Source organism: Arachis ipaensis, chromosome B3, assembly GCF_059453495.1.
Source record: "Arachis ipaensis isolate K30076 ecotype BB chromosome B3, ASM5945349v1, whole genome shotgun sequence".
NCBI lineage: Eukaryota > Viridiplantae > Streptophyta > Magnoliopsida > Fabales > Fabaceae > Arachis > Arachis ipaensis.
In genome coordinates this window covers 123951295-123970212 of record NC_142438.1, presented here as the reverse complement: position 1 = coordinate 123970212, position 18918 = coordinate 123951295, and the positions used below count along the sequence as shown (strand labels likewise).

General features: G+C 36.9%; 1 pseudogene; it reads right to left on the bottom strand.

Annotated features, from left to right (window-relative positions):
- Window positions 1-10613, bottom strand: part of LOC110266341 (uncharacterized) — a 37743-nt pseudogene extending 27130 nt beyond the window's left edge.
- Window positions 10614-18918: the final 8305 nt, after the last annotated feature.

Genomic DNA, 18918 nt, shown 5'->3' with positions numbered 1-18918 from the left:
GCCACCACATCAAAATAATTAAACTGTTTTAAAATTTGAAATTCATGCACTTCTTTTTCTTTTTCAATTAAAAAAATTTTCTTTTAAGAAAGGTGATGGATTCATTTTCATAGCTTCATGGTATAGACACTAATGATCATGTAATAAAGACACAAACATAGATAAACATAAGCATAAAAATTCGAAAAACAGGAAAATAAAGAACAAGAAAATTAAAGAGCGGGTCCACCTTAGTGATGGCGGCTTGTTCTTCCTCTTGAAGATCTTATGGAGTGCTTGAGCTCCTCAATGTCTCTTCCTTGCCTTTGTTGCTCGTCTCTCATGGTTCTTTGGTCTTCTCTAATTTCATGGAGGAGGATGGAATGCTCTTGGTGCTCCACCCTTAGTTGTCCCATATTGGAACTTAATTCTCCTAGGGAGGTGTTGATTTGCTCCCAATAGTTTTGTGAAGGAAAATGCATCCCTTGAGGCATCTCAGGGATTTCATAATGAAGAAATTCCTCATGCTCTTGTCCATGAGTGGGATCTCTTGTTTGCTCCATCCTTTTCTTAGTGATGGGCTTGTCCTCATCAATGATGATATCTTTCTCTTTGTCAATTCCAGCTGAATTGCAGAGGTGACAAATAAGATGAGGGAAGGCTAACCTTGCCACAGTGGAGGACTTGTCCGCCACCTTGTAGAGTTCTTGGGATATAACTTCAGATCGGTTGCTAGTAGGAATGATTGAGCGTTGGATGAACTCCAACCATCCCCTAGCCACGGGCTTGAGGTCATGCCTTCTTAGTTGAACCGGCTTCCCTCTTGAATCTCTCTTCCATTGAGCGCCCTCTTCACAGATGTCCATGAGGACTTGGTCCAACCTTTGATCAAAGTTGACCCTTCTAGTGTATGGGTCTGCATCTCCTTGCATCATGGGCAAGTTGAATGCCAACCTTACATTTTCCGGACTAAAGTCTAAGTATTTCCCTCAGACCATTGTAAGCCAATTCTTGGGGTCCAGGTTCACACTTTGATCATGGTTCTTGGTGATCCATGCATTGGCATAAAACTCTTGAACCATTAAGATTCCGACTTGTTGAATGGGATTGGTAAGAACTTCCCAATCTCTTCTTCAGATCTCATGTCGGATCTCTAGATATTCGCCCTTTTTGAGCTTAAAAGGGACCTCGGGGATCACCTTCTTCTTGGCCACAACTTCATAGAAGTGGTCTTGATGCACCCTTGAGAGGAATCTCTCCATCTCCCATGACTCGAAGGTGGAAGCTTTTGCCTTCCCTTTCCTCTTTCTAGAGGTTTCTCCAGCCTTTGGTGCCATTAATGGTTATGGAAAAACAAAAAAGCTTTAGCTTTTATCATACCAAACTTAGAAGGTTGCTTGTCTTCGAGCAAAAGAAGAAAGAAGAGAGTAGAAGAAGAAATAGAGGAGATGGATGGGGCTTTGTGTTTCGGCCAAGGGGGAGAAGTAGTGGTTAGGTTGTGTGAAAATGAAGGAGTGAAGATGGGTTTATATAGAAGTGGAGAGGGGGGGTATGGTTCGGCCATTATGGATGAGTTTGGGTGGAAAAGTGGTTTGAATTTGAATGGTGAGGTAGGTGGGGTTTTATGAAGGATGGATGTGAGTAGTGAAGAGAATGGTGGGGTTTGATAGGTGAGGGGTTTTTGGGGAAGAGGTATTGAGGTGATTGGTGAATGGGTGAAGAAGAGAGAGAGGTGGGGTAGGTGGGGATCCTGTGGGGTCCACATATCCTGAGGTGTCAAGGATTTCTCATCCTTGCACCATGTGGCGTGCAAAACGCCCCTTGCTGCCAATCCTGGCGTTAAACGCCAGGCTGCTGCCCATTTCTGGCGTTTAACGCCAGCTTCTTGCCCATTCTTGGCGTTAAACGCTAGTCTGGTGCCCATTTCTGGCGTTAAACGCCCAGAATGGTGCCAGACTGGGCGTTTAACGCCCATTCTGCTACCCTTACTGGCGTTTAAACACCAGTAAGTTTCTCCTCCAGGGTGTTCTATTTTTCATTCTGTTTTTTCTTCTGTTTTTGCTTTTTCAATTATTTTTGTGACTTCACATGATCATCAACCTATAAAAAACATAAAATAACAAAAGAAAATATAGATAAGTAAAAATTGGGTTGCCTCCCAACAAGCGTTTCTTTAATGTCAATAGCTTGACAGTGGCTCTCATGGAGCTTTACAGATATTCAGAGCAATGTTGGAACCTCCCAACACCAAACTTAGAGTTTGAATGTGGGGGTTCAACACCAAACTTAAATTTTGGTTGTGGCCTCACAACACCAAACTTAGAGTTTGACTGTGGGGGCTCTGTTTGACTCTGTATTGAGAGAAGCTCTTCATGCTTCCTCTCCATGGTGACAGAGGGATATCCTTGAGCTTTAAACACAAGGGAGTCTCCATTCACTTGAATGATCAATTCTCCTCTGTCAACATCAATCACAGCTTTTGCTGTGGCTAGGAAGGGTCTGCCAAGGATGATAGATTACTCCATACACTTCCCAGTCTCTAGGATTATGAAGTCAGCAGGGATGTAGTGGCCTTCAACCTTTACCAAGACATCCTCTACAAGTCCATAAGCCTATTTCTTTGAATTGTCTGCCATCTCCAGTGAGATTCTTGCAGCTTGTACCTCAATGATCCTTAGCTTCTTCATTACAGAGAGAGGCATAAGGTTTATACTTGACCCCAGGTCACACAGAGCCTTCTCAAAGGTCATGGTGCCTATGGTACAAGGGATTGAGAACTTTCCAGGATCTTGTCTCTTCAGAGGTAATCTCTGCCTAGTCAAGTCATCCAGTTCTTTGATGAGCAATGGAGGTTCATCCTCCCAAGTCTCATTACCAAACAACTTGGCATTTAGCTTCATGATTGCTCCAAGGTACTTAGCAACTTGCTCTTCAGTAATATCTTCATCCTCTTCAGAGGAGGAATACTCATCAGAGCTCATTAATGGCAAAAGTAAATTTACTAGAATCTCTATGGTCTCAGTGTGAGCCTCAGATTCCCATGGTTCCTCTTTACGGAACTCCATGGAGGTCAGTGGACGTCCATTGAGGTCTTCCTCAGTAGAGATCACTGCCTCTTCCTCCTCTCCAGGTTCGGCCATGTGGGTTGTGGTTATGGCCTTGCACTCTCTTTTTGGATTCTCTTCTGTATTGCTTGGGAGAGTACTAGGAGGGAGTTCAGTAATTTTCTTACTCAGCTGACCCACTTGTGCCTTCAAATTTCTAATGGAGGACCTTGTTTCAGTCATGAAACTTTGAGTGGTTTTAATTAGATCAGAGACAATGATTGCTAAGCCAGAGTGGCTCTGCTTAGAATTCTCTGTCTGTTGCTGAGAAGATGATGGAAAAGGCTTGCTATTGCTAAACCTGTTTCTTCCATCATTATTGTTATTGAAACCTTGTTGAGGTCTCTGTTGATCCTTCCATGAGATATTTAGATGATTTTTCCATGAAGGATTATAGGTATTTCCATAGGGTTCTCCCATATAATTCACCTCTTCCATTCCTGGGTTCTCAGGATCATAAGCTTCTTCTTCAGAGGAAGCTTCCTTAGCACTGCCTGTTGCTGCTTGCATTCCAGACAGACTCTGAGAAATCATATTGACTTGTTGGGTCAATATTTTATTCTGAGCCAATATGGCATTCAGAGTATCAATTTCAAGAACTCCTTTCTTCTGATTTGTCCCATTATTCACAGGATTCCTTTCAGAAGTGTACATGAATTGGTTATTTGCAACCATTTCAATGAGTTCCTAAGCTTCTGCAGGCGTCTTCTTCAGATGAAGAGATCCTCCAGCAGAGCTATCCAATGACATCTTGGATAGTTTAGACAGACCATCATAGAAAATACCTATGATGCTCCATTCTGAAAGCATGTCAGAAGGGTATCTTCTGATCAGTTGCTTGTATCTTTCCCAAGTTTCATAGAGGGATTCACCTTCCTTCTGTCTGAAGGTTTGGACTTCCACTCTAAGCTTGCTCAATTTTTGAGGTGGAAAGAACTTTGCCAAGAAGTCATTAACTAGCTTTTCCCAAGAGTTCAGGCTTTCTTTAGGTTGTGAATCCAACCATGTCCTAGCTCTGTCTCTTACAGCAAAAGGAAAAAGCATGAGTCTGTAGACTTCAGGGTCAACCCCATTGGTCTTGACAGTGTCACAGATTTGCAAGAATTCAGCTAAGAACTGATGAGGATCTTCCAATGGAAGTCCATGAAACTTGCAATTCTGTTGCATTAGAGAAACTAATTGAGGCTTAAGCTCAAAGTTGTTTGCTCCAATGGCAGGGATTGAGATGCTTCTCTCATAGAAGTCGGGAGTAGGTGCAGTAAAGTCACCAAGCACCTTCCTTGCATTGTTGGCATTGTTGTTTTCGGCTGCCATGGTTTCTTCTTCCTTGAAAAGCTCTGTTAGGCCCTCTAAAGAGAATTGTTCTTTAGCTTCTCTTAGCTTTCTCTTCAAGGTCCTTTCAGGTTCAGGATCAGCTTGAACAAGTATGCCTTTATCTTTGTTCCTGCTCATATGAAAGAGAAGAGAATAAGAAAGTAGAGAATCCTCTATGTCACAGTATAGAGATTCCTTGAGGTGTCAGAGGAAAAGAATAGAAGGAGGAGGTAGATAGAATAAAATTCGAACATATAAAGAAGGAGGGAGTTCGAATTGTACCTTGAGGAGGAGTGTTAGTCCTTTAAATAGAAGGATGTGAGAAGAGGGGAAGAATTTTCAAAAATAAATTAAAAAGATTTTGAAATAATTAAAAGAAATTTGAAAATTTGATTGATATTTTCGAAAATTTAGATTGGAAAAGAAATAAAGTGATTTTTGAAAAAGATTTTGAAATTAGAAATTAAAAAGATATGATTGAAAATTAATTTTGAAAAAGATGTAATTGAAAAGATATGATTGAAAAGATATGACTGAAAATCAATTTAGAAAAAGAAAGTTTTTTTTTTAAATTAAAGTTGATTACTTGACTAACAAGAAATTAAAAGATATGATTCTAAAATTTAAAGTTTGATCCTTTCTTAATAGGCAAGTAACAACTTGAAAATTTTGAAGTAAATCTTTAATTATATCAAGGATTTTCGAAAATAATAATAAAATAAAAAATGGAAATAAATTGATTTTGAAGAGATATGATTGAAAAGATATGATTTGAAAAAGATTTGATTTTGAAAAAAAATATGAAGATTTGAAAAAAATTTGAATTAAAAACAAAATCTTCCCTCTTGTGTCATCCTGGCGTTAAACGTCTAGAATGGCATCCATTATGGCGTTTAACGCCCAGAATGCTACCTTTTTGGGCGTTAAACGCCCAGTCAGGTACCCTGGCTGGCGTTTAAACGCCAGTTTTCCTTCTTCACTGGGCGTTTTGAATGCCCAGCTTTTTCTATTTGATTCCTCTGCTGAATATTCTGAATCTTCAATTCTCTGTATTATTGACTTGAAAATACATAGTTTTGAAAATATTTTTGAATTTTTAATGATGAGAAATAACAAAAAATGCAACTAAGATCAAATGAACAATGCATGCAGGACACCAAACTTAAAAATTTTCATATAGGAGACACTAACAAATTGAGAATGCACATGAGAAATAACAAAACACACAAAACAAGCGAATTTAAAGATCAGAGCAATGAAATCATCAAGAACAACTTGAAGATTAATGAAGAACATATTGCATGTTTTCGAAAAATGCAAGAAGAATGCAATTGACACCAAACTTAAAAATTGATACTAGACTCAAACAAGAAACATAAATTTTTTTTATGATTTTATAAATTTTTTTGTGATTTTCGAAACTTATATGGAAAAGAAAATAAAGAGAATCAAAACTTTTAATAAGAATTCCAGGAATCATGCAATGTTAGTCTAAAGCTTCAGTCTAAAAAGATTAGACATGTTTGGCCAAGCTTCAGCAGGACATTACATTCAACAGCTAAATTGATGAGAATCAATCAGCTTTTGTGATGATAAGAACATCATCTTGAAACTCTAGAATTCATTCCTAAAAATTCTGAAAAGTACCTAATCTAAGCAACAAGATGAACCGTCAGTTGTCCAAACTCGAACAATCCCCGGCAACGGCGCCAAAAACTTGGTATGCGAAATTGTGATCATCAACAATGGCACCAAAGGACTTGAAGCTCTTAAACATGAATCACACTTTGTCACAATTCCACACAACTAACCAGCAAGTGCACTGGGTCATCCAAGTAATACCTTACGTGAGTAAGGGTCGATCCCACGGAGACTGTCGGCTTGAAGCAAGCTATGGTCACCTTGTAAATCTCAGTCAGGTGAATTCAGATGGTGATGGAGAATTGGTAATTAAAAGATAAATAAAACATAAAATAAAGATAGAGATACTTATGTAATTCTTTGGTTGGAATTTCAGATAAGCGTATGAAGATGCTTTGTTCCTCCTGAACCTCTGCTTTCCTATTGCCTTCTTCCAATCATTCATACTCCTTTCCATGGCAAGCTTTATGTTGGGCATCACCGTTGTCAATGGCTACTTCCCGTCCTCTCAGTGAAAACGTTCCAAATGCGCTGTCACCACACGGCTAATCATCTATCGATTCTCGATCATGTCGGAATAGGATCCATTGATCCTTTTGGGTCTGTCACACGCCCCACAATCGCGAGTTTGAAGCTCGTCACAGTCATCCCTTCCCAGATCCTACTCAGAATACCACAGACAAGGTTTAGACGTTCCGGATCTCAGGAATGGCCGCCATAATTCTAGCCTATACCACGAAGGTTCCAATCTTAGATTAGAAACCCAAGAGATACGCATTCAAGCCATTGCTAGTAGAACAGAGGTGGTTGTCAGGCACATGTTCATAGGTGAGAATGATGATAAGTGTCACGGATCATCACATTCATCAAGTTGAAGAACGAATGAATATCTTGGAGAAGAAACAGACTTGAGTTGAATAGAAAAATAATAGTACTTTGTATTAATTCATGAAGAACAGCAGAGCTCCACACCTTAATCTATGGTGTGTAGAAACTCCACCGTTGAAAATACATAAGAACAAGGTCTAGACATGGCCGAATGGCCAGCCTCTAAACGTGTCTAAGATAGCATAAGACTTATCAAAGATGAAAATACAATAGTATAAGGTCCTATTTATAGAGAACTAGTAGCCTAGGGTTTACAGAAATCAGTAATTAATGCAGAAATCTTCTTCCGGGCCCACTTGGTGTGTGCTTGGGCTGAGCAATGAAGCTTCCATGTGTAGAGACTTTTCTTGGAGTTAAACGCCAGCTTTTGTGCCAGTTTGGGCGTTTAACTCCAGCTTTTGTGCCAGTTCTGGAGTTAAACGCCAGAATTCTTGAGCTGACTTAGAACACCTATTTGGGCCATCAAATCTCGGGCAAAGTATAGACTATTATATATTACTGGAAAGCCCAGGATGTCTACTTTCCAACGCAATTGAGAGCGCACCAATTGGGCTTCTGTAGCTCCAGAAAATCCACTTTGAGTGCAAGGAGGTCAGAATCCAATAGCATCTGCAGTCCTTTTTCTGCCTCTTAATCAGATTTTTGCTCAGGTCCCTCAATTTCAGCCAGAAAATACCTGAAATCACAGAAAAACACACAAACTCATAGTAAAGTCCAGAAATATGATTTTTATTTAAAAACTAATAAAAATATAATAAAAACTAATTAAAATATACTAAAACATACTAAAAATAATGCCAAAACGCGTATAAATTATCCGCTCATCAGACATCTATGGCTTTTTCTTTTAATTTTGCACTCTCTGCCTTTTTCCGCTCTATGACTTTTTCATACAAACCTCACTGTTTGCCTTTTTCCATGAGACTCAAGACATGACAAAATTAAACAGAAAAATTACAAAACATAATACATTGAAGGAGAAGAGAAAAATGTTAGCTTAGGTAGCTCTGAGAATTCTGTGTCTTGCACTCTCAAACTTTCTCCTTGCTCCAAACAATGGCTGTTCTCTCTTTTTATAGAAGAGGGAAGCCTCCTCTTTTGAAGCCAAAAAAAAAAAAACCAAGCCAACTTCTTCTTCTCCAAGAAACATATTCGGTTCGGCCACACAGAGAGAGAAGAGATAACCATGCAAAACCCAACATGTAATTACCTCTAGTCCTTCCTTGGTCAGCACCCTTCATCAATCTGAGTGCTCCATCCTTGGCTTGCTCTCCAAGATGGATTTCTGGCCCTTGATGCTTCATGATGATGATGGCTTCTTCTGCTCCAATCTCTGCCTCTTCCATCACTTTGCCACTCTAGCTACTTCCTGTGGTGGTTGAGCAGAATCAAAGACAAGCCATGCCTCCAAGAATCTCTACCTTGCTGGCCGAATCTTCTTCTTTCTTTTTGAGTATGAAGAACTCGAGATTACCTCACCAAATCTTACCATTTTTGGTGAAAATCTTAGCCACAGCATACTTTTATTTTGTTATGTTTTCTTGCCATCATTGTGATGGTCTTGTAGAGTGTTCTTCTTTCATTTCGGTAGCTCATTTTTGCTTTCATGGTTTGCTAGGTATTGTCCGAAAAGAGAAGAAAGAATGAATGAGAGAGAAGAAACAAATGAGAGAGAAGTAATTAAATGAAGTTAAACCATTAGGTAGAAAAAGTAACTTTTACTTCCCTAGCTTGAGTGGCGTGCTGCACAAAGTAAATCAATCATGTCACTCATAATCTCTCTCATAGTTCCCATGCTATTAATGATAATTGAGTGAATTTGAAATCCATCATGTGGCAAGCTTTGAGATCCGTTAGAAGACATATGGCAAATGATAACATTTGCTTTCCTGATGAATTGTTTTCGGATCAAGCATGAGAAACAATTTTGGGCTTGGAGCATTGAAACTTATTCTGGCCCACATAACAATCAATTCTGCCTCATAACTAAAGAAACATTAATCAAGGCTGAATGCAATTTTGATTTGGGCTTGCACCAGAATTTTTTATTTTCGGCCCAATGGTTTCAGCTACTATGATCACAATAATTTAATACCAAGGCTGAATTGGGCTTGCACCAGAATCTCATTTTCGGCCCAATCAAAAACTGCATCACAAAATTATTAATTAACACATGTTTAATGAAAATCAAATTAATAATTTTGTAATTAAATATTTCAATAACATTTGTTCATCATCAAAATTAAATTGGAGTTTTCCAAACTCATCATAAATAAATTCCATTGCCGGCTTTTCTTCTGAATCCACCATACGAAGCACATGAAGAAGAGGGTAGGCAGCCCTCAAGCAAATTACGACTTCCTTCCAAAATACCTTATCTAACACCACACTTGCAATTATATTTCCATCTTTTGTCTTTGCAAATTTACTAGAAGTCCATTGATCAGAAAGAAACATTCTTATTAAGGAACCTTTGTTGTCATTGAGACATCCCAAAGTAAGGTAAGAAGTTACAAAATGGGTCATACCCGGCCTCACCAAATCTTTTCCCTTAGTGTGGATGTGTAGTAGTGCAATAAGAGCAGTTCTAGGATATATGTAAGTAGTAATCTTTCTACCTTTATAAATTGTGTCCTTGTGAAGTGTTACTTTTTTTTCCAAGTCTTCTAACATTAAATCAATGCAATGTGCTGCACAAGGCGTCCAAAACAACTTTTTCCTCTTTTTCATTAGCATTTCTCCTGCAGCTTTGTAGTTAGCCGCATTGTCGGTGACAACTTGGATGACATTTTCTTCACCAACCTCTTCAACCACATCATCTATCATTTTAAAGATTTTATCATCTGTCTTAGTAATGTGAGAGGCATCAATGGATTTCAAAAAAATAGTCCATTTAGGACTATTAACAAAAAAATTTAGGATGGTTCATCTTCTCTTATCTGTCCAACCATCAATCATTATTGTGCAACCAACCTGCTTCCAATATTCTCTATGTTCCTCTAGTGATTGTTGAACAAGCTCCACGTGTTTCTTCAAAAGAGGCACCCTTAATTCATGGTAGGATGGTGGCTTGAATTCTTGTCCGTATCTTATAGCTTTCTCAAATATTCTACTGTATTCCTTGCTCCTTGAAACATTAAAGGGGATGCCATTATTGTGGAAAAGAGTACTAATCTCTAAACATACTTCCTCTCTCAAATTCTTCTTAAATATATTGTTGATTGTTGTTTGAGTACTAATGCATGTTTTCTTAAATATGTTGCCATTTAGTTCTTTTCCCTTTCTTTTTTCACCGGTAGTGTCAACTTCTTTAGTAGCTTCTCCTGGGCTTGCCCCACCCATGTTTGTTTTCTTCATCAAATTCACTTGCAACCCACTCACAACATCCCACATTAGCTTCTTAACTTCATCACTAACAGTTGTACAAGCCCCAACATCTTTTTGAGTTCCTGCTAGGTGGTGTTTCAATCTATAAACTCCTCCTAAAAAAGTCTTATGACACTATTTACATTGTATCTTCTTTTCATCTTCTCCAACAGATATTCTGTGCTCCCATCCTACATTAGTTCTACTTCCAAGAGCATTCTTAGCAACTTTCCTTTTACAAGCGATTCCAGTTGCACTTCCTAACTGAGAAGCTGGAATGTTAGTCGGATTTTCACTTGCATTAGCTTGAGTCGATGCCATTCCTGTTCAGAAAAAAATGAAAACAGTAAATTCAATATCATAGAAAAAATTCAACAATTTAACAAAAATTACAGAATTGTGTTCAATTTCAAGTACAACCATCCAAGTTCAACAACAAAAATTTAACAATCCAATTTGAACAAAAAATACCAGCATAACAAAATTCAAGAATTATATTCAATGCCACAACAACAATTCAGAGATATAGATATTTATAAAATTATTGGGATATAGGTGACAAATAATGAAGACATTAGTGTAGTAGTGCTTATTACTGCACAACTATTAGTACCGTCATAGTTGCTTATGCTGAAGAATTAAAGATCGAACACATTAGTGACATTACATTACAACATGCACATGTTCCAAGACACATATAATCTAATGTCCCTTATAAGAGAGATAAGAAATTCAAAAGTACAGGACAATAAACAAGATTAATTAACGGTTATAACTTATAAGGTTTGCTTCTTTTATATATCATATTTGTTATATCTACCTTTTAGAAAAGCTTATAAAGTTTGCTAAAGAAAATTAATGGTTTCAGATAAAGGGATAATATATTAGTGTACACGCTGCCAATTGCAGCTTCTTTTTCTATGAACAGAGAAGTCCATGTTGTACTAGCCAATTGCAGCTTATAAGGTTTGCTAAAGAAGATTAATGGTTTCTAGAAATTATTGTCTAGTTTTCTCGAAGAACCTGGCTTTGAATTAACATGATATCTTATTATTAGTCCTGTTTTCGTTGATCAAAATCAAAGTTAAAGTCAAAAGCTTCTTGTCAAGTAATTTGAATTGTTCAACAGTGCAACTTCAACATATATAGCATCTAGGTTATTGAATTGGAAGTAAAGGACACTGTATTTAGTGGATCTAAAAAATTCTGATCTCATAGATTTTAGTTGAATCTTTCATATATGGCACTATTAAGATTAGGATACTTTAATTCAGAATCGGATAGTTACTAACATATATATAAGAGGCTGTGAAGAATAATATGATTCCCTTGTTAACTAAATTGTTTTCATAGAAACTGAAAAAAGTTTATCTTTAAAAATTTCGCCATCACCAATTTGGTCCAGAACAACACTTCATCAATACGGTGACATAAAATTAACCAATTCGTAATTCACATCTGTAATGCTTTACAAAAAATTCAAGTAAAGAATGAAAGGTCTTTTGTATGGTGATATGAAATACATGTTTGTAATAAACATGAACAGATAAGTTAACCTCAATTTGAAAACCTACTATAATTCGTATAAAATTATAATCTAAATTGAACAATATATTTAATCTGCAATATAATCAGTAAACCAGTAAAGATAGACAATAGCAATTCAACTTGCAATATAATCCATAATAAACAAGTACAACAACAGATTGAACTGACATTGAAGAGGATAAAAATTAAAAAAGTTTTAACATACCTGAACTACCAGTGAAGGGGAGGAGAAGAGCAGCAGCAATCCAGATTCCTGAAATAGAGAGGGAGAGCCAGAGAACCAGAGACAAAGAGGCAGAGCCAGAGAGTCTCGCAAATGACAATCGCAAATTGACGCTCACACAGTCCAGCCACCACCAGTCTAATTCCACAACAACGGCAGCAAACCTTACGGCGAGGCTGTGACACACCAAATTGAGGATTTTGGTCGCGCGAAATTCAAACTTCAGAGGGATAGAGAGATAGAGTCAGAGAGAGTCAGAGATTGAAAGGCTTGAGAAAGGTGAAATTTTGAAATTTTGGCCATGGTGATAAACTGTAAAGTGAGGAAGGTAAAGAGATTAGGGAATTTACTGCTAGTCTGCTAGGGCTCCTCCATCTTCTATGGTCTTCTATTCAGATTGGGCCATTGGGTTGGACTGGGCTGCAATCAGGATCAAGAAAAGAGCCTTTTCAATCTTGAACGCAACATCGGGACAGAAACACGATTCCAGCGGCTCTGCATTTTTGCACGGCGATTCCACACAAAGAAGCTTGGTCCTGGACGAGAAGCAAAGCCGAGAATGAGGGAGGATGTTGAAACGTGAAATCGTGCGTTTCTACGAGTTGAAACGCGATTTTGACTACCTTACTTTTTACACTTTACTACTTATCTTACCGTCATATAAGACGAATTTTTTATAAACATATATCGTCTTTAGAGAAGAAGAGATAAGTAAGGAACAATAAGAATACATTTAGACGAAATAACACTACAAGAAAAATGTTGAGTACCATCGAATTTATCGTCAAAAAATAGAAAAAATCCGACGGTAAATTAATTACCGTTAGATTTACCATAAAAAACAATCGGATGGTATAAACCCCACCGGTAAATATTTACCATTGGATTTTCTTCGTCCAACGGTAATTACCATCAGATTCTGCAATGGAATATAGTTAGTATGAAAATGCATTGTGTTGGACATTACCGTCGGAAATTTCTGACAGTAACATTGCCGTCACATCGTTCGTTTTTCCGCTATATTACCAACGGATTCATCCGACGGTAATGCTGATGAAAATATTTTTTTAACTTTTTTAAAAATAATGTTACCGTAAAAAATTTTCGACGATAATTCTGATGGTAGCGTTTTCACCTTTTTTTTTTAAATTATCTTTTCTCATCCATCTCTAGTGTACCCTGATAATTAACAATTGAAATAGTGCTTCAAACCTGATGTGAAGTACCAAAAATATAAATTACAAATACCGAATGATATTAACTGAAATATCTGAAACAATGCTAACTATTTTATATTCACAGAACTATGTTTACATTAACCCTAATCAAATTCATCATCTTCTTCCTCTGATTTATCATCCTCCTATTCTAATGTAGTTTTATAATTATCATCGAACTCATCTTCCTCTTCTTCGTCACCATTGACCCCGTCTTCTTCTTGAAGATCTTCGTTCTCTGGTGGAACTACTTCGGCATCTAATCCAAGGTCAATAATGTCATCATCTATAACAACAGACCTAAGGAAGACTGGTTCACAAGCACCATCTTCAAAGGAGTTGGGTCGTCAATCTCGTAAGGTTCTTGATCCTCTATCGTATCATCAGACTCGATGCAGTTTCTTAGCTTAGACTTAACCATAACCACCCAACTAGACTTACATGAACCCGAATAAGGCAAATAGTATACCTGTCGTGTATTTTGAGGTAGTATAAAAGGATCGTAGCGCCTATATTTCTTGGTTACATTAACTTCAGTAATATCGTAGTCCTTGTGCTTTTGTATTCCTTGTCGCAAACTTGGATCATACCATTCACATTTAAACACACACACCTTGTGCGTAGTGCGATAGAAATACTGTAATTCAATTATATTGTACAACACAACAAACCAATCAGAATGGACCCCGCCTGAATCCCCATGAATCTAAACTCCGGTGTTATCTATTTTCTTTCCAATCAATTATTGTAAGGTATGAAACCAATATCCGTTAACATTGTAAATCGGGTAGCTAGTGTTTTATTCATTGGGCCTCAACTAAGTGTAACTAGGTTTGAATCTGTTGTGTCAATTAGCTACATGCTGATGTATTCTCAAAACCAACGTAAAAAATTGTTCAATGAGGTATCCGGATTTGCCTCTTGGAATAACCTATATGATAGAATAGGATAACGAAGTTTTATTTAGATTAAGAAGCTAGTATATCACTGATTGCAATATTTACGAAGACCTATAAAACTCACCTGAGATAAGGTAAAATTTGGTCATAGTTAAGCAACACATGCAGATGTGCAGCGTCGATATCCTTCTGCTCTAACTACTAATCACTACTTGCACCCATTGCAAATCCTTCCGACAAAAAGATTGGGTATATTGTTCCACTTGATGAGGATTCTCCCCCTCTAATCGTTCCTTGCAATCCTTGTTCTACGTGACTCAACATGAGACTAAAAATAGCAGGAGCAAAATGCAGAAGTTTCCTTAGCCAAGAATGCTTTACAAATGCTGCCCTCAATCCGAGCTTTGTTCTTCACGGTGCGCTTGAATAAACCAATCATACTCTCAAATGGGAACATCCATCGAAATTAGATCGGCCTACAGAGTATTGCTTCGTATAGTAGGTGGACTGCTAAAGATTCTATAACGTCAAAAAAGGATAGAGGGAATATCCTCTCTAACTTATAAAGTATGATGAGAATGATCTTATCCATGACTGTGAGGCCATTAATGCTAAGTTTTGTAACACATAACTCCCTAAAGAACTCACTTATTTTTGTGAAGGGTTTTTAAATATTGATTGAAAGATCTCTGAATGAGATCGGAAGCAAAAACTCCAAGAATACATGACAATTATGACTTTTCAACCTAGCAAGCCTACCCTATGACACGATTGCACAGCTGTCCAAGTTAGAGGAGTAACCATCAGAAAATCTTAATCCTCTAATTCACCTACAAATATTTTGCTTCTGCTCCTTCGTTAAAGAGAACACTATTTTTGGTTTAATTTAGCCCACTGTCCATTATCAAGTCCTTTTAAGTTCAAATATGACTGCCTGCAAATGTCTATAAAGTCTAACCTAGCTTAATCGTTGTCCATTGTTCGTCCATCGTCCATTACTGTGTACATGATGTTATCAAACACATTTTTTTCAATGTGTATCACATCAAGACAATGTCGAACCAAGTTGTCTTTCCAATGGAAAAACTCTCAAAATATGCTCTGTTTAGTCCAGTTATGCTCCCTACCATATTCCAAAGGTCTCAGACCTGCTCCGTTATCGACGATCTGTGGGATTCTTCTGACACACTACCAAACTTGCCAGCAATACAACTTCACAGGTGCCTCTTCTTGTTAAGTTTTAGTTTTTTTGAACGAGTCCTTATTGTGCCGAAATGGATGATCCATGTCGAGGAATCTTCGACGGCAATCAGGCCATGAATTTTTACCACCATTTGTCAACCAAAATGTCTTCATATCCTCCATACGAATGGGACATTCCATTCTACCCTAAGTGTACTGACTTGACAACATGCCGTATGCAAAAAAGTCATTAATGGTCTACATTAACATAGCCCGCAGTTAGAAGTTTGTCTTCGTCGAAATATCATATGTTTGTACACCATGTATCCACAACTCTTATAACTCGCCCACCAAGGGCTGCAAGAAGACATTTATTTTGGCCTTTGGATTGCTAGGATCAAGTATGATGAAAGTTAGGAACATGTAAGGGTCCTTCATGCATATTTGGGACTCAGGTTTTAAGGAGTCATGATTACGGACCAACAAGAGTATGCGTTACCGAAATTAAAATTCGATACGAACCCATTAGAGCACAAAGCTAGTCTAACGTTCCTGAGCTTGCTCGCAAATGTAGAATATACCCGATCAAAATGCTTCCAAACTTTTCCGTGTGACGGATGTGTCATGATTCCATAGTCTCCCTTGTTGCTACTATGCTAGGTCATGTGAGGGGATGAACTCATCAATGCATATAATGGTTTCATCCTAGGGATTAAGGGCAAGTAATGCATCCATTTAAGTATAATTTTCTTTAACAACCGACGTTTATCAATCTACGTTTTTCTTGTAGTGTAAGACATTGCGGTCATTTTAAACGTATCTCATCACTAGTGAGAATGAGATACATTCATAACTATCTCATTTATAGTGAGGACAAAATACGTTTAAACATGAGCACATATATATCGATGTGTTCATTTGTTACATTTTCAAAAATCTCATTGTTTTCAATTTTCTAAAGAAATTCTCTTTCTTCTACTCTTCTAGTTAGGTTTCGAATCATTCACGAAGATGCAAGAACGTCTCGTTGACATCAATCAATTAAATACGACTACACACATTGTTAGAGTGTTTGACCGTGTTGGTAACCGAATTCGTTAAAAATTTTAATATTATTATTATTAAATTGATTTTGTTAGTTTTAATTAGATAATAATAATTATAGTTTAAGTTAGATATTTTTGTTTGTAATTAGACTGATTTTGTTAGATCAAGTTAGATACGAATATTTTATGAAATACAAATCGTTATAAGTACTTTGTTTGGATTATTTGTTACGTAGTTAGTTATATCTTACTAAATAATTTTATTGTAATTGGTTTGAATTAGTTAGGTTTTTTTGTGGCATGATAGAATAACATTAGAAAATAAATATTTAACTTATTTTATTTATTTAAAAAAATCAGAATCATTAGTCAAGATTTTTTAATATTTTTTATATTTATTTTATGTTTTTAAAGAAATTAAAATAGTTAATTAGGATATTTTTATAATATTTAATTTCATACTTATTTTATTTATTCTAAAAAATCCTAATTAGTTCATTAGTTTCGTTAGTCTTGGTTTTTTCTTAATATCAATTTTTTGTTATAAAAATAAAGTTCAATCATATATTTACAGTTGAGGATATTTCATCTTGAGTCTTAAACATCACATACACATGTTTATCACTTACAACTCGAAAAATCTTGAACTTGAAGTCATGGTATATCAAAGTAGTGAGGAACTTGTACTCAATTTTGGTAACATCGCTCCAACCTTGAACCCCCCCATCTTTATCAATATCAGATTCTTCAAATTTTATAGAGTGTCGAGCCGAAGAGTTTGAAACAACACCGGGTCTGAACAATCAAACACAATGCCTTCATCGTTGTCTCTAAAACAACCATTTACATAAGCACTCACAACAACATACTCACTACTAGGTATTTTCAGAGAACATGTGAAGAGAATTGAAGAAATGAAATTGATATTACAATGACATGAATGAACTTCATATATAGCTGAAAATTCTTATCCTGTGTATATGTATAATGATTGCAGATATAAAAATTCTTTTAAACAAGTATTTCATCTTCACTTAGACGAGATAGTTATACATGTATATCGTCTTCACTATAGACGAGATATGTTTAAAATGATCGTAATGTCTTATCTTATTTGTAAATTAAATATGTTTTTATTGTTACTTACTTATCTTGTCTTCCCCAAAGACGAGATACATTTATAATCAAATCATCCTATATGTATTTTTTATATTTATTGTAGGGTAATTTACATGAATAAAATAGGATAATTTACACTAATAAATTACACAGATATTCTAAATAAATTTCGTTACACACATGTCTTATCTTACACGCATGTCCTAAATAAATCGAATCAATTGGATTCAATTTAGTTATAATAGTAGTAAATCGAATAAACTAAATTCGATTTAGGATTAAGTACAATTTTGGCCCCTTAGGTATAGGCCGAAAAATTTCTTCATTTCCAACCTTTTTTTGCATACAAAATTGTCCCAAAAGTTTAACTTGGTTTTAAAATCGTCTTATTTACTTAAATATTAAAATTTTGGACCAAATTACTCCTAACAAAAAAATTATAAAATTAAAAAAAGGAAAAATAAGAGAAAAAAGTATTTCTACTCCTGTGAAGGGGGAAGGAAAGAAGAAGAAGAAACTATCCACAATTCACCTCTGCTTCCTCTTCTGCCGCCACTTACGTCTTGTCGTCCAAATTGTAGAAATATCCATTACATCCATTACCAACAACAACACAGCATTCAAATTCAAGAATAACAACAACATCTTCCTCTGATCTTTCAAATTCAATAACAACAACACAACATTCATATTTTCTTTTTTAAAACAAAGAAAGAAAAAAAATCTTTCAACTTTAACAAAAATAACAACACACCATGCGGAAAGAGATCTAAGAAGACAAGGAGAATCCAAAATTGCCGCTACCACCACTCAGAAAAGATTTGAGAAGGCTGTCGACAATGCAGATGATGAGAGGGAAGATGGACAGTAAGACAAACGAAGGAGAGGTGAGGTGATGTAAAGGCTCATTGACAGACTGACGGGGTGTGGAGAGAGAGAGAGAGAGAGAGAGAGAGAGAGAGAGAGAGAGAGAGAGAGCGACTCGGTGAGTGGCTGGACGCGATACGACAGGGCTGCGAGGGAGCGAGAGTAACGAGCAGCGAGAGTGTCAGCCTGAAAGAGGTACGAGGGCTCGAGGCCGGAAGCAGGATGGCAGCAGCAGCGGATTGAGAGTGAGGGTGAGAGTGAAAGTGAGGTAGAGGAAAAGTCGAAAGAGACGACGAGTGGGCGAGAGTGGTGACAATGAAGAAGGCGACAAGGAGACCGAGGACGACGACGGTCTGGTGGAGGAGGTGGGTTATGAGAGAAAAGGGAGAAATGAGATGAATGGAAAAGAACGTACTGATGAGTGATGAAGAGGAAGAGGTACAGACGATGGTATTTTGCTCCGAAGGATGATTTTAAAATCAAGTTAAACCTTAGAGACGATTTTGTATGCAAAAAAGGTTGGGG